Source organism: Stegostoma tigrinum, chromosome 45 (genome assembly GCF_030684315.1).
Source record: "Stegostoma tigrinum isolate sSteTig4 chromosome 45, sSteTig4.hap1, whole genome shotgun sequence".
Classification (NCBI taxonomy): domain Eukaryota; kingdom Metazoa; phylum Chordata; class Chondrichthyes; order Orectolobiformes; family Stegostomatidae; genus Stegostoma; species Stegostoma tigrinum.
Window position 1 is genome coordinate 14,708,628 of NC_081398.1, and position 25,080 is coordinate 14,733,707.

The following is a 25,080-nucleotide window of genomic DNA, read 5'->3' on the forward strand; positions in this document are numbered from 1 at the left end:
AATTTGCCTGTTCAGTTACATGAAGAACCATTGCAGGAACTCATGCCTGATAACACATCATCACCAAATCAAGGGATCTCTGACGATAGTCTTTTCCAGATAATATATCTATCTGACAGATACTGTCGGAGAGTCAGTACTGATGGAGTACTGTACAGTTGAAAAGTCAGTACTGAGGGACTACCACACTGACAAAGGATCAGTGCTGAAGGAGTGCTGCACTGTTTGGGGGTCAGTGCTGAGGGAGTGTCGCACTGTCAATGGGTCAGTACTGAGGGACGGCTGCACTGTTGGAGAGTCAGGGCTGAGACAGTACTGCACTGTTGAAAGATCTTTGCTGAGGGAGTGCAGCACTGTTGAAGGGTCAGTACTATGGGAGTGCTGCATTGTCAGAGGGTCAGTATGAGGGAGTGCTGCATAGTTGAAGGGTCAGTACTGAGAATTATACACTGTAACGTTTTCCAACCTGCTTATGTTACCTGTACACAAGCACTCATTACCAGCAGAGAAAGGAAAATTTTGATTGTTTATGCTTTGTTTATTCCATGGAGTTTGGTCTCCTTATCTATCTAAGGATGTTCTAGCTATGCAAAGATAGTTTACTAGATTGATTCCTGGACAGCAGGACTAATATATGAAGACAGACTGGATCAGTTAGTTCTATATTCACTGGAGCTTAGAAGAATGGGTGGGGGGGGGTGGAATCTGACAGAAATATATAAAATTCTGACATGACTAGACAGGATAAACACAGTAAGGATATTCCTAATGAGTCCAGAACTAAGGTTACAGGGAGGCCAGTTAGGACTGCGATGAAGAAAAATATCTTCACCCAGACAGTCGGGAGCCTGTGGAATTCTCTGCCACAGAAAGTGATTGAGGACAAAACATTGAACGTTTTCAATAAGGAGTTAGTTATAGTTCTCGCGGCTAAAGGATTCAAAGGGGATGGGGCTGAAAAAAGGAACAGGGCACTGAGTTGCATGATCATTCATGATCACATTGCATGGGAGAACAGGTTCAAAGAGCCTATCCCTATTTTCTCTGTTTCAATGTTAAAAGATTGGAAAGGAGGATTTGTTGGAGTATTTTTTACAAATCATCAGCCTCCTCAGTCCAAACAACACAGTTAGTGAGAGTTTAGATTTGTAAAGGAGTCAAGGATTATACAGAGGTGCAGGGAGGATTAGATTCATAGATTCAAACAGTGCAGAGCAGGCCCTTCAGCCCATTGACATTGCACTGACATAACTACCACTAAAAGTGCACCAATCCCAATTTCCTGCACTTGTCCCGTAACCCTGAATGTTATGATGTTCGAAGTACTCATCCAAATCATTTTTAAAGGTCATAAGGTTTCCACCCTCCACTACTTTTCCAGATAGTGCATTCCAAAGTCGCACCACACTGAGTGAAAGATTTTTTTTCCCTAAATCCCCTCTGAAATCTCTTGCCTCTTACCCTAAAACTATGCCCTCCTGTGAATGACCTTGCATCCAACTCTGTTCACTGTGTCCATACTCCTCATAATCTTATACGCCTCAAATCACATTACCCCTTCAACCGCTCTAAAAGAAAACAATCCAGACCTATCTAAGTCTCTCCTTAACAGCTCAAATTCTCCATCCCTGGCAACATTCTGGTGAACCCCCTCTGTAACCCCCTCCAGTGCTATCACTTGCTTCCAGTGCAGAGGTGACCACAATTGCACACAGTACCCGAGGAAGGTGGAGCTGAAACCACAATCAGCTTAGCCATGATCTTACAGAAATGAAGAACAGATGGCCTATCCCACCCCAAACTTTATTCTCATACTCTTTATGAGCCTTGGAGTCTTTCTGTGATTGAGTGACTGCCCTACTTCCCTTTTTACTGAAAGGACTGCAGCATGCAGGCTACTGTGAGACCCATTCGCAGATTGTTTCATTTGGCACCAGATTAATTCTCTGTCAGATCCAGTCAATGCTATGGGAATCAATGTCTTTCCGTGAATAAAAACAAACAGACTCCTCCTGAGCTGAAATAACAAAGTGTGGGGCTGGATGAACACAGCAGGCCAAGCAGCATCTTAGGAGCACAAAAGCTGACGTTTCAGGCCTAGACCCTTCATCAGAAAAGATGCTGCTTGGCCTGCTGTGTTCATCCAGCTCCACACTTTGTTATCTTGGATTCTCCAGCATCTGCAGTTCCGATTATCTCAGACCCCTCCTGACCTGCAGGTTCTCCAAATGTGCATAAAGGGGGAAGAATCTGTGTCAACACACACATCTACACACATGTGTACACGTGTGCAAATGTCTGACAGTGCCTGTACATTATTGAATTCTGTGCTGGCTCATTTACAGTAACCCCATTTCCAGCATTTGGCCCATAGCCTTGAATGCTATGACATTTCAAGTGCTCATCCAAGTCCAAGGGATTGTGTGGGTATAAGGCAGGGATTGTGTGTTTCTGTCTTTGGGGGATCCTGTGTGCATATGTGAGAGAGACATAGGGATTGTGTGTGATGGTCTTTGGGGAGGGTTATACGTGTGAGAAAGACACAGGGATTGTGTGTTTCTATCTTTGGGGGAACTTCTGTGCGTATATGTGGGAGAGAAACAGGGATTGTGTGTGACGGTATTTGGGAAAGCTGTCTGCATGTGAGAGAGAAAAACGGGGATTGTGCGCGATGTTCTTTGCGGGGTTGTGTGTGTGTGAGAAAGATACAGAGATTGTGTGTGACAGTGTTTGGGTGTGTGTGTGTTTTTGTATGTGTGCGCATGAGAGTGAGAGACTGTCCTGAGGCAAATTGTGTGCCATAGAATCAGAGTCATAGGGCACAGAATCAGCCCCTTGGCCCTACTAATTCTGTGCTGGCTCATTTACAGTAACCTCATTTCCAGCATTCGGCCCATCGCCTTGAATGCTATGACATTTCAAGTGCTCATCCAAGTACTTTTTAAAGTTCATGACATTTCCAACCTCAAATACCCTCCCAAACTTTGCTTTCCAGATCTCCATCACTCCCAGGGTGAGAAAAGTTTTCTTTCCCCAAACTAATTTAAAATTATATCTGGAGATGGTAGGAACTGCTGATGCTGGAGAATCTGAGATAACAAGATGTGGAGCTGGATGAACATAACAGGTCAAGCAGTATCAGAGGAGCAGGAAAGCTGACCTTTCAGGTCAGGATCCTTCTTCAGGAATGAGGGAGGGGAAGGGGATTCTGAAATAAATGCAGAGAGGGTGTCTTCCCTTGACTGACCAACCCCCACCCTAACTCGCATTTACTGGCTCCATCCCTGGCTCCTTGAACTGTCCCTCTCCTCTCCACCTATCTGCTCCTCTATCCATCTTCCATCCCACTCTCTCTCTGTTTATTTCAGAATCCCCTTCCCCTCCCCCATTTCTGATGAAGGGTCCAGACCCAAAACATCAGCTTTCCTGCTCATCTGATGCTGCTTGGCCTGCTGTGTTCATCTAGCTCTACACCCTGTTATCTTAAAATTATATCCCCTTGTTTTTGACCCTTAAACTAAGGGGAACAACTGCTTTCCATTCAATCTGTCAATGATCCTCATAATCTTATGAACTTCTACTTGGTCCCACCTCAAACTTCTCTACTTTAAATGAAACAACCTGAGCTGATCCAGGAACAAGAGCACTGCTGTTGGAAAAGCTCAGCAGGCCTGGCAGCATCTGTGAATCAAAAAAAATCAGAGTTAACGTTTCGGGTCTGGTGACCCTTCCTCAGAGCTAATCCAGTGTCTCTTCATAGCTGAACAGTTCCATCCCAGGCAGCGTCCTGGTGAATCTCCTCTGTACCCCTCCACGGCAATCACATAATGTAGATCAGCCATCCACTGCCTGGAAGGGATGCTTCATGGTCTGAGATTCTGTCTCCCGCCCAAGATGTTCAACTGAGGTTGCACCTCTCAGAGAAGAATGCAAAGTATCTCACAGACACCAGAGCAGTGGGGGTGATGGGATATGAGTGGCAGGACTCCCTCCCAGTGACTCAAGGCCAGTGTTGACCCCCTCCACTAAACTCACCAAAAATTAGATTAGATTCCCCACAGTGTGGAAACAGGCCCTTTGGCCCAACAAGTCCACACCGCCCCTTGAAGCACCCCACCCAGACCCATCCCCCTATAAGCCACACACCCCTGAACACTATGGGCAAGTTAGCATGGCCAATCCACCTAGCCTGCACATCTTTGGACTGTGGGAGGAAACTGGAGCACCTGGAGGAAACCCACGCAGACACGGGGAGAATGTGCAAACTCCACACAGACAGTCGCCCGAGGCTGGAATTGAACCTAGGTCCCTGGCACTGTGAGGCTGCAGTGCTAACTACTGAGCCACCGTGCTGCCCCTTCAGGGAAGGAAACTCCATCCTTACCTGGTTCTGGTCTATATGTGACTCCAGACCCACAGCAAAGTGGTTAACCCTTAACAGCCCTCTGTGCAATTAGGGATGGGGCAATAAATGCTGCCTGGTCAGCATACCCTCATCCTGTGAATGAATAAAGAAAACAAAACACACTGAGTTGTTACAATCTGGAATGTACTGCCTGAGAGGTCAGAGGAAACAGATTCAAACAAAACTTTTGAAAAGGGGGAGGTAGATAAATATTTGAAGAGGCCAATAAAGAAAGGCAGGGTAGTGGGGTTTGAGTAGGTGGGGAGGGAGGGTATTGGTGTGAGACGAGTTGGACAGATCTTTCACAAAGAGCTGACACAGATACAATGGGCGGAATGGTCTCAATCCGTGTGAGAGAACAATTCTACAAATTACCAAATATAGCAGCAACTAGTATCACCACACCCCTTTCTTGTTTGCTTTCCAGTTACACCTCCGCTCTGTCATACGGTTTCAGTAGTCATTGCCAGATACTCTTGAGGGATCAGGTGAGTAATCCTGCATGTGTACTTTGAGCGACAGCATTTCAAACACTGGGCTGATGCACAAAGAATTTCCCGAAACTATCAGCTGCCTTATCCTGGTTAGGATGAAATTAATCATAACCAAACGTTCTAGAAATGTGTTTGTAGGGCGATAACTTTCTGTGGCAGAGAATTCCAAGGGGTCTCCACTATCTGCGTGATGACATTTCTCTTCATTTCACTCTTAAACAGCCTACCCTGTGTCATTAGACTGTGAACCCAGGCTCTGGACGGTCATTGGGAACATCCTACCTGTGTTCACCCTGTCTCGTCTTGCTAGAATTTTATAGATTTCTATGAAATCCACTCGCTCTATATCTCCCACTATTTTACTAAACTCCAATAAATTTACTCCCATCTGATCCAGCCTCTTATTGTAACGTCAGTTCTGTCATCCACGCAGCAGCCTGGTCAACCTTCAGTGCACTCCCTAAATAGCCAGAACATTCTTCCTCAGAAAAAGAGACTGAAACTGCACACTAAAGTCCAAGTGCAGTTTCAGAGGCACTGTACAACTGCAGTAAAACATCACTTGCTGCTGTACTCAAAATCTTATGGTAAGAGGGCTAACATACTATCTGCCTTCTTCACCACCCGCTTACTTGCAGTGACTGGTGTACAAGGAATCCTCGGTCTCATTGCACCTTCTCCTTTCCTGATCTATCTTCATTTATAGAATCATAGAATCCCCACAGTGTGGAAACAGGCACTTCTGCCCAACAAGTCCACACCAATCCTTGGAGCATCCCACCCAGATCCATCCCCCTAAAACCCACCTAATCTACACTTCTCTGAACACTACTGGCAATGTGGCATGGCCAATCCACCTGGCATGCACACCTTTGGACTGTGGGAGGAAATTGGAGCACCCGGAGGAAACACACGCAGACACAGGGAGAATGTGCAAACTCCACATAGACAGTCGCCCGAGGGTGGAACCAAACGGGGATCCCTGGCGCCGTGAGGCAACAGTGTTCACCACTGAGCCACCGTGCCACCCATTTAGATAATAATCTTCCTGAATGAAGGCAAAATACTGCAGATGCTAGAAAATTGAAACAAACACAAGGAACACTGGAGAAATTCAATACATTTGGCAGCATCTGAGGTGAGAGAAATGGAATTAACTTTCAGGACTGGGATGGCTTCTTCAGAACAGAAAAGTAATCTGCCCTCTCGCTTTTCCTAGTGGATAATCACATGTTTGTTCACATCAGAAGCACAGCTTGACTGGTGGCAAAGGATGCTGCCTGTCAAATCCTTCTTACATGGTCAGAGCCTTACATTGTCCACACGTTGCCATTGAATTGAGGTTGGCGGGGAGCCTCACACACTTTGCTGGGCTTACAGCGCAAGGTGCTGTCTATGATTGAATGTCATAGACTGGCACATTTTAAACACCATGACAATGAGCTTATGGATGTGCTAAAGCTTGGCCGAGTCACAATGCAGACAGGCCACAGTCTAAGATTCTTCTGCCATTGTATACTGAGGGGCTGGAAACCTCTCACTGTAAGACCACAGGCTGTATGTTTGACATGGATGGTATGTTGTAAATACAACTTGTCAAAAGAAATGTAGTAACAAAAGAAAAGTCAGCTGCTTGGCTCTTCATGTAAAATCAACATTGACCTCTAATGTAATATATTTTTTAAAAGTTTACGAATGACATTTATTTTACGAATACAAGTTGATAGCAGAGCAATGGGAATCAGGAGTTGCACAAGCATCTGGAATTAGAGATTATGGAGGTCTCTAATGTTTATGGGCTCGAGGAGGTTACAGAGGCTGAGAGGGGTGTAGGGGTTTTAGGTGGTTACAGAGATAGGGAGGGATGTAGGGGTTGGAGTAGGTACAGAGATAGGGAGAGGTATAGGAGGTTACAGAGTTAGACAGGGACTGGAGGAAGTTACAGAGTTAGAGAGAAGTGTAGGGGTTTTAGGTGGTTACAGAGATAGGGAGGGTTGTAGGAGGTGGAGGGGGTTACAGAGATAGGGAGGGGGTGTAGGGGCTGGAGGAGGTTACAGAGATAGGGAGGGGGTGTAGGGGGGTGGAGGGAGTTACAGAGATAGGGAGGGGGTGCAGGGGGTTACAGAGATAGGGACGGGGTGTAGGGGCTGGAGGGGGTTACAGAGATAGGGAGGGGGTGTAGGGGGTGGAGGGGGTTACAGAGATAGGGAGGGGGTGCAGGGGGTTACAGAGATAGGGAGGGGGTGTAGGGGGCTGGAGGAGGGTACAGAGACAGGGAGGAGGTGTAGGGGCTGGAGGAGGTTACAGAGATAGGGAGGGGGTGTAGGGGCTGGAGGAGGTGACAGAGATAGGGAGGAGGTGTAGGGGGCTGGAGGAGGTTACAGAGATAGGGAGGGGGTGTAGGGGCTGGAGGAGGTTACAGAGTTAAAGAGGGATGCAGGGGCTGGAAGAAGGTACAGAGATATGGAATACAGAGGCTGTAGGAAATCACAGAGAAAGAGGTTTTCCAGGGGTTGAGGCAAAGTTCAAAGATACAGAGAAAATGCAAAGAAACAGTAAACAGAGTCTGGGGAAAGGGCAGAAGAATTTTCTAACTGAGAAAGTGATTTCAAAATGTCAGCACAGGCACAATGGGCCAAATGGCTTCCTTCTCAGACAACAAAGTGTGAAGCTGGATGAACACATGCTCCTGAGATGCTGCTTGGCCTGCTGTGTTCATCCAGCTTCACACTTTGTTATCTTGGATTCTCCAGCATCTGCAGTTCCCATTATCTCTGGCTTCCTTCTCTGCTGTCAACGTCTCTGACTGACAACCGCAGGTGATATTGATAGAGAGCTCCCCACTGTGGCTGAGCTAGGTCTTACAGGATGCTGATGCTGTGCTGAACTGGGGTCTTCTGTGGGCAGAGGGGCAGATGATAATGGAGGGAGTTGTTGGGGCAGGAGGGGCTAATAATCATCCAGGGTTCCAGCACCATATGATGACCCCATGCCCAGTATGAGCTTAGCTTTGGCAGGCAACCGAGTGATCTTCAAATGACAGTAGGAACTGCAGATGCTGGAGAATCTGAGCTAACAAGGTGTAGGGCTGGATGAACACAGCAGACCAAGCAGCATCAGAGGAGAACGAAAGCTGACTGAGATCGGGTGAAAGTTTCGGGCTGAGACCCTTCGTCAGAAACTGAAGATGCTGCTTGGCCTGCTGTATCCATTCTCTGATGTTGTTATCGCTGATGTTCAAATGCTCAGCTTGTTGTCCCCTATACAACTTAACATCATCTCTTAACCTTCCGCTCCATCTGCTGTCAACACTGCTCTACTACAACTTCCTCAGATCTGTGATTTTCACAACATCAACCTGCATTTATTATCATATTTGATGCAGGAAAACATCTCTTGAATATTTCAGGAGCAGTGTTGCAAAACAAAACCATTTAGAAATTTAACCCCACTGCGAAGCCTCTTCCAGGACGCCTAACCTGAAGAAGTTACCCTCCGGACCAACCTCAGGGGAGCTCTCTCCCACTGCATCCACCTCAAGCCGCACCTCTATTTCCTACCTACTAAACTTACCCGCCCCCTTGGCCTGTCCATCCTCCCCGGACTGACCTATCCACCCCCCCACCGCCCCCCCACCATACTCTCCTCTCCACCTATCTTCTCATCTATCCATCTTCGGTCTGCCTCCCCCTCTCTCCATATTTATTTCAGAATCCTCTCCCTATCCCCCTTTTCTGATGAAGGGTCGTGGCCCGAAACGTCAGCCTTGCTGCTCCTCTGATGCTGCTTGGCCTGCTGTGTTCATCCAGCTCTACACCTTGTTATCTTAAACAAATACTAATGCTGGGCCACACCGGGAGATCCTATCGAACTCACCGAACTATTGTTGGTCAAAGGTTTTGACAAGGAAAGATTAAGACAGAAAGATTGAGGGAGGAAATTTCAGAGCGCAAGGCCCGATAACTGAAGGCGCAGTTAGGTGCAAAGAAAATCGGGGTATGCTCAAGTGGGTGGAATTAAAGGAGTACAAACATTTCAGACGGTTATGGAGATTGGAGGAGGTTACAGAGATACAGAGGAGTGTAGGAGCTGGACACTGCCTTCTGCCAGTCAGCCAATCCCTTTATCCTAACAGCTTGGGCTCTTAGGTAACAAAGTGTGGAGCTGGATGAACACAGCAGGCCATTGCATCCTCCTGTTAGAGGCCTTCTGACAGTAATACCATCACTGCAACAGTTCAGAGTTTCAATACTCTTGTTACAACACCAGTATGATTGTTCATAGTGTCAGTAATGTTGGCACAACCCAGTATTATCGCTCATGGTGCTAGTAAGCCTGATCAAAGCACCAGTATTATTGTTCCTAGTGCCTGTAATACTGGTCAAAGCAATTATATCATTCTTCATAGTGTCATTAATTCTAGTGACATTTTTTCTGAAGAAGAGTCCCAACCCGAAACATTAAACTTTCCTGCTCCTCTGATGCTGCTTGGCCTGTTGTGTTCATCCAGCCTCACACCGTGTTAGCTTGGATAGTCTGGGTTTGCTTTCACTGGAATGCAGGAGGTTGAAGGGTGACCTGATAAAGTTTATAAGATTGTGAATGACGTGGATAGAGTGTAAAATATGAGGCCTTTTTTCCAGGGTGGAAGGACCAATTACTACGGGGCACAGGTTCAAGATGCGAAGGGGACGGCAAGCGTTTAAAAGAGATGTGTGGGGCACATTTTTCACACAAATGTGGGAGGTGAGTGCCTGGAACACACTGCCAGGGGAGGTGGTGGAAGCAGACACATCGGGTTTTCGAGTAGATTTGTAGCTCAGGTTGTGGGTGTTAAGGTTGGTTGGCTCGCCGAGCTGGTTTGTTGTTCTTCACTGATGATGTTATCCAGCATGGTAACGAAACGTCTGCAGAACAACAAACCAATTCGGCAAGCCAACAACCTCAGCAGACACAATGGCAGCATTAATGAAACACCTGGACGAATACATGAATGGGAAGGGAATTGAGGGATATGGATCCTGTAAATGAGGACAACTTTAGGATGGAAGGGCAAAATATGTCGGCGCAGGCTTGGAGGGCCGAAGGGCCTGTTCCTGTGGTCCATTGTTCCAGGTCAAAAATCACTCAACACTAGGTTATAGTCTGAGATAGTAAGAACTGCTGAGGCTGGAGTCAAGTATAACATACTGTGTAGGGGAGGAGCACAGCAGGCCAGGCAGCATCAGAGGAGCAGAAAAGTTGATATTTTGGATCAGGACCCTTAGGTTCATTTGAAGGCACTAGCTTTTGGACCTCTGCTCTTTCCTCAGGTATACGGTGGAAGAGGGGTATACCGACAAAGAATTTATAAGCAGAAAGGTAACAACCCTAAAATTGGCCTACTGACCGCCTCCTGTTGAATCTTTAATCAGTTAGCAAGGAGATGCAGGTTTCCATTGATTAAAATACAAATCCCAGAAATTCTTTCAGGTGATTTCCCCGAGATAACTAAAGTTTGTATCAGTGTATAGAAGAGGCGATATCTCAGGTCAAGCAATACATTTTAGGCGTGAGGCCTTGTTTAGGATCCGTCTCTGTTTTAACCTGAAGCCATTAATGATGGTCTCAGCACAAACATTACTGTTGACACAGCCAGTAATAATGGTCACAATACCACCCCCCTCCGGTACAGTCAGCGTTGTTACTCATGACCCCAATACTATTGCCAGAGGCAAGGTGACCCACCAGTCATCCCTTTCCAATGAGAACAGCCTATGATCAACTTTAAATTGGGGATAAGCTACTACTTCCTCAAGAAGTCAAATTTCTGTTGTTGTTGTCCTCCATTAACAGGAACGATCAATAGCCTGGCACCAGAACTTCGGCTGTATGCAAGTGCCCCAACATTATTTCCGAGATAATAAAATGTGAGGCTGGATGAACACAGCAGGCCAAGCAGCATCTCAGGAGCACAGAAGCTGACGTTTCGGGCCTAGACCCTTCATCAGAGTTGGCACGGGTAGTTCCGGTTAAAGGAGGTCATTTCCGGCCTAGCTCGGGTTTTTCCGGGACCCGCTCGGATGTTTTCGGACCCGCTCGGATAACGCCGGCGTCGCTCGGGTATTTCCGTCACCGTTCGGATTTCCCAGTCCCGCTTCCGCGATTACGGGTCACGCTCGGGTATTCTCGGCCCAGGCCCCGGTGGCACAGGGAGAACAGGTAAAGTTGGTCGACTACGGCTCTAGGAGTAATTACAACGACGGGGCCGGGCTCTGTCCTCTCTCAGGCGGCTCCGGTCTTTGCCAAACTCCGAGGATTTGAATTCCCCGCCCGGGGCCTACAATGGTTAACATTGGTGACAGCTGTGGCCACAGGATCCCTGGAGTGTGCTGCATGTGGTGTCCCCCAGCATTTCCGCGGGGTGGTGGGATTGCCAGTGGGGGTCAGGGCCAGCGGAGCGCCCGGTGCCAGTGGGGGTGAGGGCCAGCGGAGCGCCCGGTGCCAGTGGGGGTCAGGGCCAGCGGAGCGCCCGGTGCCAGTGGGGGTCAGGGCCAGCGGAGTGCCCGGTGCCAGTGGGGGTGAGGGCCAGCGGAGCGCCCGGTGCCAGTGGGGGTCAGGGCCAGCGGAGCACCCGGTGCCAGTGGGGGTGAGGGCCAGCGGAGCGCCCAGTGCCAGTGGGGGTCAGGGCCAGCGGAGCGCCCGGTGCCAGTGGGGGTGAGGGCCAGCGGGGGTGAGGGCCAGCGGAGCGCCCGGTGCCAGTGGGGGTGAGGGCCAGCGGAGCGCCCGGTGCCAGTGGGGGTCAGGGCCGGCGGAACGCTCAGTGCCACTGAGGGTCAGGGCTGGTGGAGCGCCCGGTGCCAGTGAGGGTCAGGGCCGGCGGAGCGCCCAGTGCCAGTGTGTGTCAGGGCCGGCGGAGCGCCCAGTGCCAGTGGGTGTCAGGGCCAGCGGAGTGCCCAGTGCCAGTGGGGGTCAGGGCCAGCGGAACGCCCAGTGCCAGTGGGGGTCAGGGCCAGCAGAGCGCCCGGTGCCAGTGGAATGCTGGAACGGCCAGTGTGTCCCAGACCCTGGAGCTCTCCCTGCCAGTGTTGTCCAAGCATCTCCCTGCGACCCCCCCGACCCCCCAATGGTCTTCACTCCAACAGTGTACCAGAAAAGTCATTTCTGGTGGATCTTTATCCCAATGAGAGTCACAGTTGCTGAGATTCACTGTCTATTGTACCCAGTACGCCTGTGCAAATCATGACAGTGTCCCAATCTTGACTCAGTGCAAGTGCGAACCTACTGTGTTCCAGTAATAATTGTCGTCAAGGAAAAGCTATTGACAACTAGAGGGATAATAAAATGTGAGGCTGGATGAACACAGCAGGCCAAGCAGCATCTCAGGAGCACAAAAGCTGACGTTTCGGGCCTAGACCCTTCATCAGAGAGGGGGATGGGGGGAGGGAACTGGAATAAATAGGGAAAGAGGGGGAGGCGGACCGAAGATGGAGAGTAAAGAAGATAGGTGGAGAGAGTGTAGGTGGGGAGGTAGGGAGGGGATAGGTCAGTCCAGGGAAGACGGACAGGTCAAGGAGGTGGGATGAGGTTAGTAGGCAGCTGGGGGTGCGGCTTGGGGTGGGAGGAAGGGATGGGTGAGAGGAAGAACCGGTTCGGGAGGCAGAGACAGGTTGGACTGGTTTTGGGATGCAGTGGGTGGGGGGGAAGAGCTGGGCTGGTTGTGTGGTGCAGTGGGGGGAGGGGATGAACTGGGCTGGTTTAGGGATGCAGTAGGGGAAGGGGAGATTTTGAAACTGGTGAAGTCCACATTGATACCATATGGCTGCAGGGTTCCCAGGCGGAATATGAGTTGCTGTTCCTGCAACCTTCGGGTGGCATCATTGTGGCAGTGCAGGAGGCCCATGATGGACATGTCATCAAGAGAATGGGAGGGGGAGTGGAAATGGTTTGCGACTGGGAGGTGCAGTTGTTTGTTGCGAACTGAGCGGAGGTGTTCTGCAAAGCGGTCCCCAAGCCTCCGCTTGGTTTCCCCAATGTAGAGGAAGCCGCACCGGGTACAGTGGACACTGGGGAAACCAAGCGGAGGCTTGGGGACCGCTTTGCAGAACACCTCCGCTCAGTTCGCAACAAACAACTGCACCTCCCAGTCGCAAACCATTTCCACTCCCCCTCCCATTCTCTTGATGACATGTCCATCATGGGCCTCCTGCACTGCCACAATGATGCCACCCGAAGGTTGCAGGAACAGCAACTCATATTCCGCCTGGGAACCCTGCAGCCATATGGTATCAATGTGGACTTCACCAGTTTCAAAATCTCCCCTTCCCCTACTGCATCCCTAAACCAGCCCAGTTCATCCCCTCCCCCCACTGCACCACACAACCAGCCCAGCTCTTCCCCCCCACCCACTGCATCCCAATACCAGTCCAACCTGTCTCTGCCTCCCTAACCGGTTCTTCCTCTCACCCATCCCTTCCTCCCACCCCAAGCCGCACCCCCAGCTGCCTACTAACCTCATCCCACCTCCTTGACCTGTCCGTCTTCCCTGGACTGACCTATCCCCTCCCTACCTCCCCACCTACACTCTCTCCACCTATCTTCTTTACTCTCCATCTTCGGTCCGCCTCCCCCTCTTTCCCTATTTATTCCAGTTCCCTCCCCCCATCCCCCTCTCTGATGAAGGGTCTAGGCCCGAAACGTCAGCTTTTGTGCTCCTGAGATGCTGCTTGGCCTGCTGTGTTCATCCAGCCTCACATTTTATTATCTTGGAATCTCCAGCATCTGCAGTTCCCATTATCTCTGACAACTAGAGGGAGCTTTATTCTGTCTGCAGCCTCGTGCTGCACCTGTCCATGGAGTGCAGACACCAGGGGGACAGTGTTGAGAGAACATTACATTTATTTAAAATCAGTAGAGGAGGCTTTACTTTCAGTTCAAAAGAGTAGACAGCGCTTTATTCTGTATCTAACTCTATGCTGTGCATGTCCTGGAAGTGTTTGATGGGGTCAATGTTGTGGGAGTTCTAATTTCAGTTTTAAAAATAAGAGGAAGATTTACTCTCTACCAAACCCTTTGCTGTACCTTTTCGAGGAGTGTTTGGGGGGCTGAGGGGAAGGTACCTTCAGTTTAAATAAATAAATCTTCAGTGTAAGTAAAGTTTTACTTTAGAGTGGAGGAAGCTTTATTCCGTATCTAACTGCCCCTATAGAAGAAGCTTTACTTTTAGTTTAAAGTGGACATGAGGCTTCAACTCTACCTGGTCTGTGCTGTAACTCTGCTGAGTGTTCATTGGGAAAAATATTGAGTGGGGGCTTTATTTTCCATTTATATTTGGTTCAAAAGAGTAGAGAAGGTTCTTACTTTCAGTTCAAGAGAGTAGAGAGAGCTTTATTCTATATAAAACCCTACTATCGCTGTGCTCCAAGTGTTTGATAGGAACAGTGCAGAGGTACTCTTACTCTCCGTTTACTCTCAGTTTAAAAGAATAGAAGAAGCTTTACTCTGTATCTAAACCTGTGCTGTTGCTGTCCCTCTCTTCAGTGATATATTGTGTGAAACCAGTTGACATGGCGATGAACAGTGATGTCCCTCATTTACTGTTTGGAGGCTCTTTTTCAGCGATTATCCCCCCTCACTCAGTTGATGTCAGGTAGGCAAGAAGTTTGTGATTAAAATATACAATCTTGACTTCAGTGCAACTCCCTGTCAGTCAGTATTTTGCCTTCAGAAAATGAGACTTTTTTTCATACTAAGCATTTCTTGCCTGTCCCTCATTGCCTAGAGGACAGTTAAAAGTCACCCACATTGTTATGGAGTCACAGAGTTTAGGCCAGACCGGGTTAGGATTGCAGATTTCCGTCCCTAGGTGCACCAAATGAGTACTTGTGACAATTGACAGTGGTTACATGGGCGTCATTACATTTGCTTTTTATTCTGGGTCGGGGTGAATGAGGGATGAGGAAGGTGAATTGGTACATTGCTATCCAGAGGCCCAAAGTTAATGATCTGGGGGCACAAGTTCGGATTCCATCATGGCAGCTGGTGGAATTTAAATTGAACTAATAACTCTGAGATATAAAGCTGGTTTCAGTAATAGTGACCATTGATTGTTGTAAAACCCCAGTCTGATTCACTAATTCTCTTTAGGGAAGGAAATCCAACATCCTTACCTGATCTGGCCTACAACGTGGTTGACTCTTAACTGCCCTCTGAAAACAGCAAACTATTCCGTTTGAGGGTAGTTGGGGATGGGTAACAAATGTTGGCGTTGCCCAGTGACACTTACATCCCATGAACAAATGAAGAGAATACCAGGACAGGGTAACCCCACTGTTTGTTTTGATTCTTCAATCCCTCACTGCTCATGTCCATTCAGAGATTGGAGAGGCAGAGGTGGTATCTGGGCGACAGGTCACCACCGCCCAGAAATCTACCTCCTGTGACAGGATTAATGCTTGGGTACATGTGAAAGTCAGAGACTATGTAATTTCAGACATTTGACTTGCCTTCTGACTTACCAAACTCTCAGCATGAGCAATCAGCAAGGTTAGGAACTTATTTGATTGTTATTTATTAATTCACAACACGTGGGCTTCCCTGGCAAGGCCAACATTTACTGTTAACCTTTATTGCCTGAAGTGATGAGGTCATTCAGTAAAGATTAACGCTCCACTTACCTGGATGGGTGCAACTCCAGCAACACTCAAGAATTTGGCATCATCCAGAACAAAGCAGCCCAACTAATTGGCATGATGAAATAATTGCATGGAGGCCGTATCCTATCACCAAGCCACCCTTTATTTATACATGCACAGTACATGGATTCTGACCAGCCAGCTTAGAGCTAGTCCCTAGAGTCCTGAGAGTCTCTGAAAATCCTGTTCAAATCTGTCAGCCAGGGCAACCTGATTAGACCAGGTTAACATTTTCAATCAGGAATCTTACACTCAATACCCAAAGCTCTGTAGACAGTACATTTCAAACCCAATGACCGTTTCCATCTAGAAGGACAAGGGTAGCAGATACATAGGAGAATTGCTACCGACCCACACGCCATCTGACTGGAACACATTGTGTTACATTTTTATTTTGGCCTCTTTCTCTTCTCAAGCGAAATCCGTGAAATCCCTGATAACCAGGAAGTATTTGCTCACAGTAATACGGACCAGAGCATCGTCATCGAGCTGCTAGAACACCAGAATCACGTTCCTGATCAGGAAGCAGCCAGGTCAGTGACTGCACCAGCAGGATGTGTACTAGCCTGCTCCAGGTGGTTAGGGGGTGGGAGCTGCAGAGAGAAGGAATGGGAAGCTGTGCACAGAGTGAGGTAAGAGAAGGGTGAAAACCCGTGGCACCAACAGCACCAAAATTGAAAGGGCAAGCACGAGCCACAGTCTGAGAATAGCCAAAAAAAGGCATGGTTTGTGACATGCCTATTTTTAAAAAAAGCAACATAATCCTTATGGGCTCAGACACAAACTGTCCATGGCTCTTGGCGAATCAGGATTGGCTGTGATTCTGCCATGTTGATTGGGGATTGATTGGAATCCTCTCTTGTTTAATGGGATTGGCTGGCATTCTCCCTTGATTGATTGGAATCCTCTCTTGTTTAATGGGATTGGCTGGCATTCTCCCTTGATTGATTGGAATCCTCTCTTGATTGATTGGGGATTGGTTGGAATCCTCTCTTGTTTGATGGGATTGGCTGGGATTCTCCCTTGCTGCTCTAGCTATACAAATACAAGTTGTTGCTTGAGATTCAGTGCTTCTTTGTGTTGTCAGGTACCATTTTGCTGATATTGCGAGCAGTAACGATGTGAGCGGTATGGACAGCACAGAGATTCTGAGTGTGGAGCCTGTTGGCAGTGACCAGATTACACTACAAGATCCCAGCAGCGCCTGGCTCCTCTCTGGGAGGCAGCAGGTGGCTAAATTCAATGAGCAGGTGTGTGGCAGGTGGACAGCTTGCCAAGGTCTGTCCACCAGCGGGAGATATTAGAGATGGGTAACTAAGTGTTCAGACGAAGAGGGAAGTTTAAAAGGGAGTCGCTGTTTGGTGGGGTTGGGGGTGGGAAATAGTTTCTGTGGGTGTGCAGGCAGCTGAATGTCCAGCTGCAAAAAGTGGAGTCATTAAAAGTGTGGAAGTGCAAAAAGATGGGATTGAAGGAGGTCAGAGAGTGTGGGGTTGGAGATTGCACCCATCAGGTGAAGGTTGTAGGAGATTGGGTGGCAGCCAGGGACTGAAAGATGAGTGTTTTTGAACAGACTTTGCCGAAGGGGAGTATAGTCAATGTATGAATAGGGGTTGAATGGCACTTGATTAGGTTAGTATGTGGGACAGCAGAGTTTGGGATAATCTCTGAGATTGGGAGAGCATTGTAACACTGAAGTCAGTAAGTACAGCTCATAGTTACAGCTACAGAGATCATCAGGCTAGTGTGTGAATGATGTGATTTGTCTGTTTTATCTTATTCTACTTTTGTCCATTTTTTGTTACAGGCTAGAAATACTGTGACAATTCACCTGGCACTGTTCAGACTCCCACAGTACTCCACTGATATCCTCATCACATTTAATGATCCGACAGTAATCAGGTACTTCATCACTAACTAGCTTGGAAGGAGAAAGACTGAGGAAGTAATGGAATTTTTTTTGCCCAGAAGCCTGCAAAAGCTTCTTTTTCAAGTACCTGTATTTCTTCTTCTTTCAAAATTTCCTACTGTACCTGCTTCTGCTGCTCTTTTGAGATTAGTACACCATGCCGAAGCTTTTGAGAAGTTCTCAGACTGTCAGCTGTATTGCAGTGCAGAAGGAGGCCATCCTGCTCTCTGAATATGCAACGCGACTTCATGCTCCCCTGCTTTTTCCATGACCCTGTACGTTGTTTCTATTGAAATAATCATCTAGTGCCTTCTTAAGTACCTCTGAATCTGCCTCAAGTACAGTTTCTGGTGGTACCCCCCCCTTTTTCTCCTCCTCTCTCCCCCCCCAGCCCTTTTTCTCCCCCCCCCCTTTTTCTCCCCCCCCCCCTTTTTCTCCACCCCCCCTTTTTCTCCACCCCCCCCTTTTTCTCCACCCCCCCCTTTTTCTCCACCCCCCCCTTTTTCTCCACCCCCCCCTTTTTCTCCACCCCCCCCTTTTCTCTCCCCCCCCCCTTTTCTCCCCCCCCTTTTCTCCCCCCCCTTTTCTCCCCCCCCCCTTTCTCCCCCCCCCCCCCTTTCTCCCCCCCCCCTCTCTCTCCCCCCCCCCCTCTCTCTCCCCCCCCCCCTCTCTCTCCCCCCCCCTCTCTCTCCCCCCCCCCTCTCTCTCCCCCCCCCCTCTCTCTCCCCCCCCCCCCTCTCTCTCCCCCCCCCCCTCTCTCTCCCCCCCCTCTCTCCCCCCCCCTCTCTCCTCCCCCCCCCCCTCTCTCCCCCCCCCCCCTCTCTCTCTCCCCCCCCCCTCTCTCTCCCCCCCCCCCTCTCTCTCCCCCCCCCCCTCTCTCTCCCCCCCCCCCTCTCTCTCCCCCCCCCCCTCTCTCTCCCCCCCCCCTCTCTCTCCCCCCCCCCTCTCTCTCCCCCCCCCCTCTCTCTCCCCCCCCCCTCTCTCTCCCCCCCCCCCTCTCTCTCCCCCCCCCCCTCTCTCTCCCCCCCCCCTCTCTCTCCCCCCCCCCCTCTCTCTCCCCCCCCCCCTCTCTCTCCCCCCCCCCCCTCTCTCTCCCCCCCCCCTCTCTCTCTCCCCCCCCTCTCTCTCTCTCCCCCCCTCTCTCTCTCTCTCCCCCCCTCTCTCTCTCTCCCCCCCTCTCTCTCTCTCCCCCCCTCTCTCTCTCTCCCCCCCTCTCTCTCTCTCCCCCCCCTCTCTCTCTCTCCCCCCCCTCTCTCTCTCTCTCCCCCCCTCTCTCTCTCTCCCCCCCCTCTCTCTCTCTCCCCCCCCTCTCTCTCTCTCCCCCCCCTCTCTCTCTCTCCCCCCCCTCTCTCTCTCTCCCCCCCCTCTCTCTCTCTCCCCCCCCTCTCTCTCTCTCCCCCCCCTCTCTCTCTCTCCCCCCCCTCTCTCTCTCTCCCCCCCCTCTCTCTCTCTCCCCCCCCTCTCTCTCTCTCCCCCCCCTCTCTCTCTCTCCCCCCCCTCTCTCTCTCTCCCCCCCCTCTCTCTCTCTCCCCCCCCTCTCTCTCTCTCCCCCCCCTCTCTCTCTCTCCCCCCCCTCTCTCTCTCTCCCCCCCTCTCTCTCTCTCCCCCCCCTCTCTCTCTCTCCCCCCCCTCTCTCTCTCTCCCCCCCCTCTCTCTCTCTCCCCCCCCTCTCTCTCTCTCCCCCCCCTCTCTCTCTCTCCCCCCCCTCTCTCTCTCTCCCCCCCCTCTCTCTCTCTCCCCCCCCTCTCTCTCTCTCCCCCCCTCTCTCTCTCTCTCCCCCCCCTCTCTCTCTCTCTCCCCCCCCTCTCTCTCTCTCTCCCCCCCCTCTCTCTCTCTCTCTCCCCCCCCTCTCTCTCTCTCTCCCCCCCCTCTCTCTCTCTCCCCCCCCTCTCTCTCTCTCCCCCCCCTCTCTCTCTCTCCCCCCCCCTTTCTCCCCCCCCCCCTTCTCTCCTCCTCCCCCCCCCCCCTTTCTCTCCTTTCCCCCCCCCCCCCCCCCCGTCAAAGAGTGCCTCATTCCTGGATCTATTATTGTAAACCTGTATCTCTCCCTCCCCCCACCCCCCTCCCTCCAACACATTCACATCATTCCTGCGATGCGGCACCCACAAACTGTACACAGTGCTGCAGCTGAGGTCTCCATGTGTCTTGTTCAGCATCACCTCTTTTATGTTGTGCTCCATGCTCCTATTAATAAAGTTTTCTTCACCTGTCTTGTAACCTTTTAATAATGCAAATTTAAACCTGGCTCACTCTGCTCTGCACCCTCTATAGAATAACATCCTTTCAGTGTTCTTCCAACCAAAATGTATCACCTCACACCTCACTATAAGATATGTATCATCCACAACTTTAAAGTTGCCTCCAGCACACCATGATCGAGATCATTAATACATTTCAGGAAAGCAAATGCTCCAATGCCCACCTCTGGAGTACTACAACACAGACCATCCTCCTCCATATCCATTGACCATTACTATCTGTTTGCTTTCACGCAGCAAATTTTCTGTTCTTGTTACTAATGTCCCTGTTATTCCACAACCTATAGCTTTCCTCCAGTCTGGTGTGTGGTGTTATGTCAAACGTACATAGGGAATCCATGTACACCAATAGTGTTACTCTCATCAGCCGTCTTTGTTATCCCGTCTTCTGGAAACTCCAGCAAATAATCAAACACCGTTTTCCTTCTGTAATCCATGTCAGTTCCCCTTAACTAGTTCATGCTTTTCAATTTGACTATTAACTCTATCTAGAGTTATTGTTTCTAAAAGATTCCCCATTGGTGAAATGAAACTGGCTGATCTGTAATTTCTGGGTTTATCTTTCCAATTTCTTTTGAACAAAGGCATAATGTTAGTGATTCTTTAGTCTTCTGCTACTCCCCTGAGTGTAGAGAAGACTGAGAGATTACGGTTGCACCGTCCGTTAATATTGAGCGCATCGCATCTGGTCCCTTGTCAACTTTATACACCAGTGTATCTAATCTCACACTTCCAGGGACTGAATTTCCTCTTCTTGTCCACTGTAGTCTGGGCAGCTTGGTAAAGACAGATGTGAAGTGTTCATTTTAATACCTCAGTCACACACCAAGTTCCTACAACTGTTCCACAGCAAATAATCTATGTACCCCTATGTAGATCTGAATTTAAACAACTAATGAATATTAAATACGAATAAGTTTATGTTTTGCTAAGGAGATCAAGGTTCTATTTTATGCATCAGACTCTCAGCTTCTGTTCAAGCCACCCACCATCTCCCCTCTGCTTCTTATGTCATTTTCATGACTTCACCAGTTAGAGAAGGAAGGTGCTTTGGTCCGTCCTCCCAACCAGAGTGCTACAGAAGCCCTCCATTGAAACACTAGTTTTGTTTACTTGTTTCTGAAATTATTTCAGGGCTTTGACTTACACAAGCACTTGTAACCATAGTTCAACACTTTGATCATTCTCTGCATGAAGAATTTTCTTATCTCTGCCCAAAACTCACTCTTCAACCAGTCTGAATCCACTAACTCCTTATTCCATTGCTGAACTTAATTTAGAAATAAAAATCTGGCCCTACTACATTCCCTCAACTGTTTTATAAACTCTTTTTAAGATCTGCTTCAGGTGTCTCCTGTTGGAGCTTAAAGAAACTCTCATTTCTCCTGTTCCTCCTTCTCTTATAAGACTCATGGCTTTTTCCCTGCTTATCCAAGATACCATTCTTCAGATTGGAGGGAATTATATGGAAAAAAAGAACAGTTTTCATTCAATTTTATCTGTCCTCATCCCAGAGGTCACCGGATATAATATTAATGGAGCTGATAATTGATCAAGTGATCCTTCTCTTTTTAATTTAATCTAAAACTTTAGAGATATGAGGTGAAGCAAGTACTCCCAGAAGAGGAAAACTTTAAGAGCCAGAATTCCAAAATCAGAAATTCTGCCCAATCACCTTCTCCACTCACCGCATGTCAGGTCTGAAATTACACCAATATCACAAAAATATAGTCCGGCCGTTCAGGCAGAATTGGAAGATCCCAGTAGTCTACGTGAAGAAGGGGAGGATGGGGTTGGAATCTGTTCCAGGTCCTCACCCAACAACCAAAAAGTAGACAAACTGACCATTTGGCTAAGTGCTGTACTTGGGATCTTCCCATGCACAAAAAGGTTGTGGAATAGCTGAGAGCCCAGTACATTTGGTGGTGCCAACTCTTCGAGGAAAGGTTGAACAGCTTGGGACTATACTGGTTGGAGTTTCGAAGAATGAGAGGTGATCCTGTTGAAATACAAGATTCTGATACAGGGAGGGTGGATGTTGTCCCTGGTTGGGAGAGAATGGAGCCAGAGGACACAGTTTAAAAATAAGGCATCTGCCATTTAAGACGGGGGTGGGGTGGGGTAGGGGTAGTGCTGTGGTGGGTGGTGAACAGGAATTTATTCTTTCAAAAGGTCATTGAGTCATAGAAGACTACAGCATGGAAGCAGGCCAGCTGGCCCAACGTGCCCATGCTGTCTAATTTTCACAATTGAAGTAGTCCCATTTACCCGTGTTTGATTCCTATCTCTCCATACCTATCTTATCCATGTACCTATCTAAAATGTTTCTTAAATGACACCTGTACTTACTACCACCACCAGTCTGGCAACCTGTTCCATACCCTCCCCCCTCCCTCTGTGTTTAAAAAAAAACTTACCCCTCTAGACCGTTTTGTCATTACCGTTTGGAATTTTCTTCCCCTCTCAGAACAAAAAAGTTTGGGTCATGGAATATATTCATGGCCGGGTTAGGCAGGTTGTTGATCAGTGAGTGAATCAAAGGACATGGAGGGATATAGAAACCAGGGGGAGACAATTTGACCTTTCAACCCTGCCCCACCATTAAGTGTAGTCATGGTTTATCCTCTCTCTCAAGATCATATTACTATACTCTCTAATCCTTTGATGCAATTGAAATATAAAAGTGTCTGTTTCTTTCTTGAATTTATTCAGTGACTTGACCTGCACTGCCTTTCATGGTAGAGAATTCCACAGCTTTGTCACCCTTGAGTGAAGAAGTGTTTCTTCATCTCAGTCCTGAATGATCTATCCTGAATCCTGAGACAATGTCCCCTGGTTGTAGACTCCCCAGCCACAGAAGACATCCTCACTGTCTCATCCCTTCGAAGCTGTTTAAAAAAATTATACATTTTACTTTGATCCCCTTTCTCATTCTTCTAAATTCTAGAAAAGACAGGCCCAGCTGAACTGGTCTGTCCTTGTTGGACAGTTGTGCTGTCCTCGGTATCAGCTTAGTAAGTGTTCACTGCCCTCCTTCTCTGGCAAGAGTAACCTCCCTTAGGTAGGAGACCAAAACTGTACACAATACGCCAAGTGAGGTCTCACCAAGCTCTGTATGGCTCCATTAAGGCGTTCATACTTCTGAACTCCAATCTCCTTGCAATAATGGCCAAGATACCATTTGCCTTCTTCATTACTTGTTGTACCTGTATTTTCATTGACTGATGAACAAGAACACCCTTTGTACAGTCACATTTCCCAATATATCACCACTTAAATAATATTCTTTTCTATTTTTCACACCGAAGTGTATAACTTCATGTTTAGCTGTATTGTATTGCATCTGCCACGTGTTTCCTCATTTGCTGGTCTTGTCTGCATCAGTTTGAGCCTCTTGAATTCTGTTCACAATTACGGTCCCAACTAGTTACGTGTTGTCATCAAACTTGGTTCTTTCCTGGTCATTCATATATATCATATGTAACTGGGACCCAAGCACTACCCCTGCAGGACCCTGCTAGATACTGCCTACCACTCAGAAAACGATTGATTTATTCCAACAGTCTATGCCAATATATTACCCCTCATTTTGTATACATTTCCCACGAAAACCATATGAAGGACATTATCAAAATGCTTCTGAAAATCCAAATCCACTGGTTCTCCCTTATCCTGTTCTACAAGTTAAGTATGATTTTGCCTTTCATGGCAGACATAAAGGTGGAGTCTAAGGTTTTGGAGTAGATTTGTAGCTCGGGTTGTGGGTGTTGAGGCTGGTTGGCTCACTGATTGATTTGGTTTGTTATTCCGTAGACGTTTCATTACCCTGCTGGGTAACATCATCAGTGCAGCCTCCGATAAAGTGTCAGTGTGTTTCTTTCCTCCCTGGAAGGTGGAATTGTGGCCATGTGAGATTGACCATAATCTGATTGAATGGCAGGGCAAGCTGAATGGCCTTTTCCTAATTCAGATGTTGCTATATCTAAAGTTTTAAAGCTATCCTGATGTGTCCAAGCTCTTCGACATTTGTAGCAATTCTTGGGACAGTTATTTTTTTTAACTGTGGCTCTCTTTTTTTTTTCCTCTTTTTTTCTCTGTCCCAACACTAGTCCGTTTAGCAGCAGTGTGGTGGGAGTTCTGTGCAATCAGGAGGGATGTCTGCCAGTGCTGCGCCACACTGGACCCTGCAGCAGTTCCGCACCCACCGTGCAAGTCCTTCCGGCTCCTGGATCCGACCATTTTCTCCTGAACACCTGTGCTTTGTGGTTAGACATTGCACTGTGGGGACGGCGAGAGGTCTCGGTCATCTTCTGCTTGCGCATGGTGCCCAGACTGTGACAAACGCCATTGTGGACAAGTACGCAGGTGGATTTTTCAATCGTGGACGGGAGCTTTCGTTGAAAGAGGATGAGGTATCCATACTGTTAGGTAATACAGACTTGCTAACAGGAATAAGAGGAGACCATTCAGCCCTGGAGCCTGTTCCACCATTCATTGAAATTCTTGGCTGATCTGTAATCTAACTCCTCATATCTTTGCCGATACTCCTTTATACCATTGGTCATCAAAAGGAAAATCTCAGATTTAAAATCAACAAGTGATCATGCATCAGTGATGTTTGTGGAGGAGAGTTCCAAATTTCGATCACCTTCACTAGGTCAAAGTGATTGCTTCTGATACTCCTGAAAGGTCTTCATTTTCATTCTCTGCATTAGAATCTCGGATTTTCCAACCACTCAAGCAATTTCTGTCTCTTTCCACTATACTTGCTTCCCTCAATAGCTTTAAAACTTTGATTTAAGCCACCCTTTAATCTTCTAAATTCCATGAAATTTTGTAATATTGCTATAAAAACATAATTAGGGCAGTGAAATGTGAAGCCATGTTGGCAAGGCTGTCTGTCTGCATTCAAATATTTCACTCCATTTAATCCCTCAATAATACTTCCCTTGTCCAATTTTAATTGTCCAAGGTAAACAAAGGGGAAGGGACCCATCTAAAGAAGGGTCACTGGACCCGAAACATTAATTCTGAATTTGCTTTACGGATGCTGTCAGACCTGCTGGGCTTTTCCAGCATCTTCTGTTTTTTGTAAACAGTAAGGGTTCTGATTTCATCCAACTCCAGCTGTCCCTGTAGGCTAGTGTTTTTACAAATCATAGTGTAAGAGAGTCCCTACAGTGTGGACACAGGCCATTCGGCCCAACAAGTCCACACCGCCTCTCCAAAGAGTATCCTACCCAGACTCATTCCCATACCCCTGCATTTCCCATGTCTAACCAACCTAACCTAAACACCCCTGGGCACTATAGCATGGCTAATCCACCAAGCCTGCACATCTTTG

General features: G+C 48.3%; 1 pseudogene; it reads left to right on the forward strand.

The window, feature by feature from the left end:
• The first annotated feature begins 11,033 nt into the window (after nucleotides 1-11,033).
• On the forward strand, nucleotides 11,034-23,985 carry LOC132207336 (ran guanine nucleotide release factor-like; annotated as a pseudogene).
• Nucleotides 23,986-25,080: the final 1,095 nt, after the last annotated feature.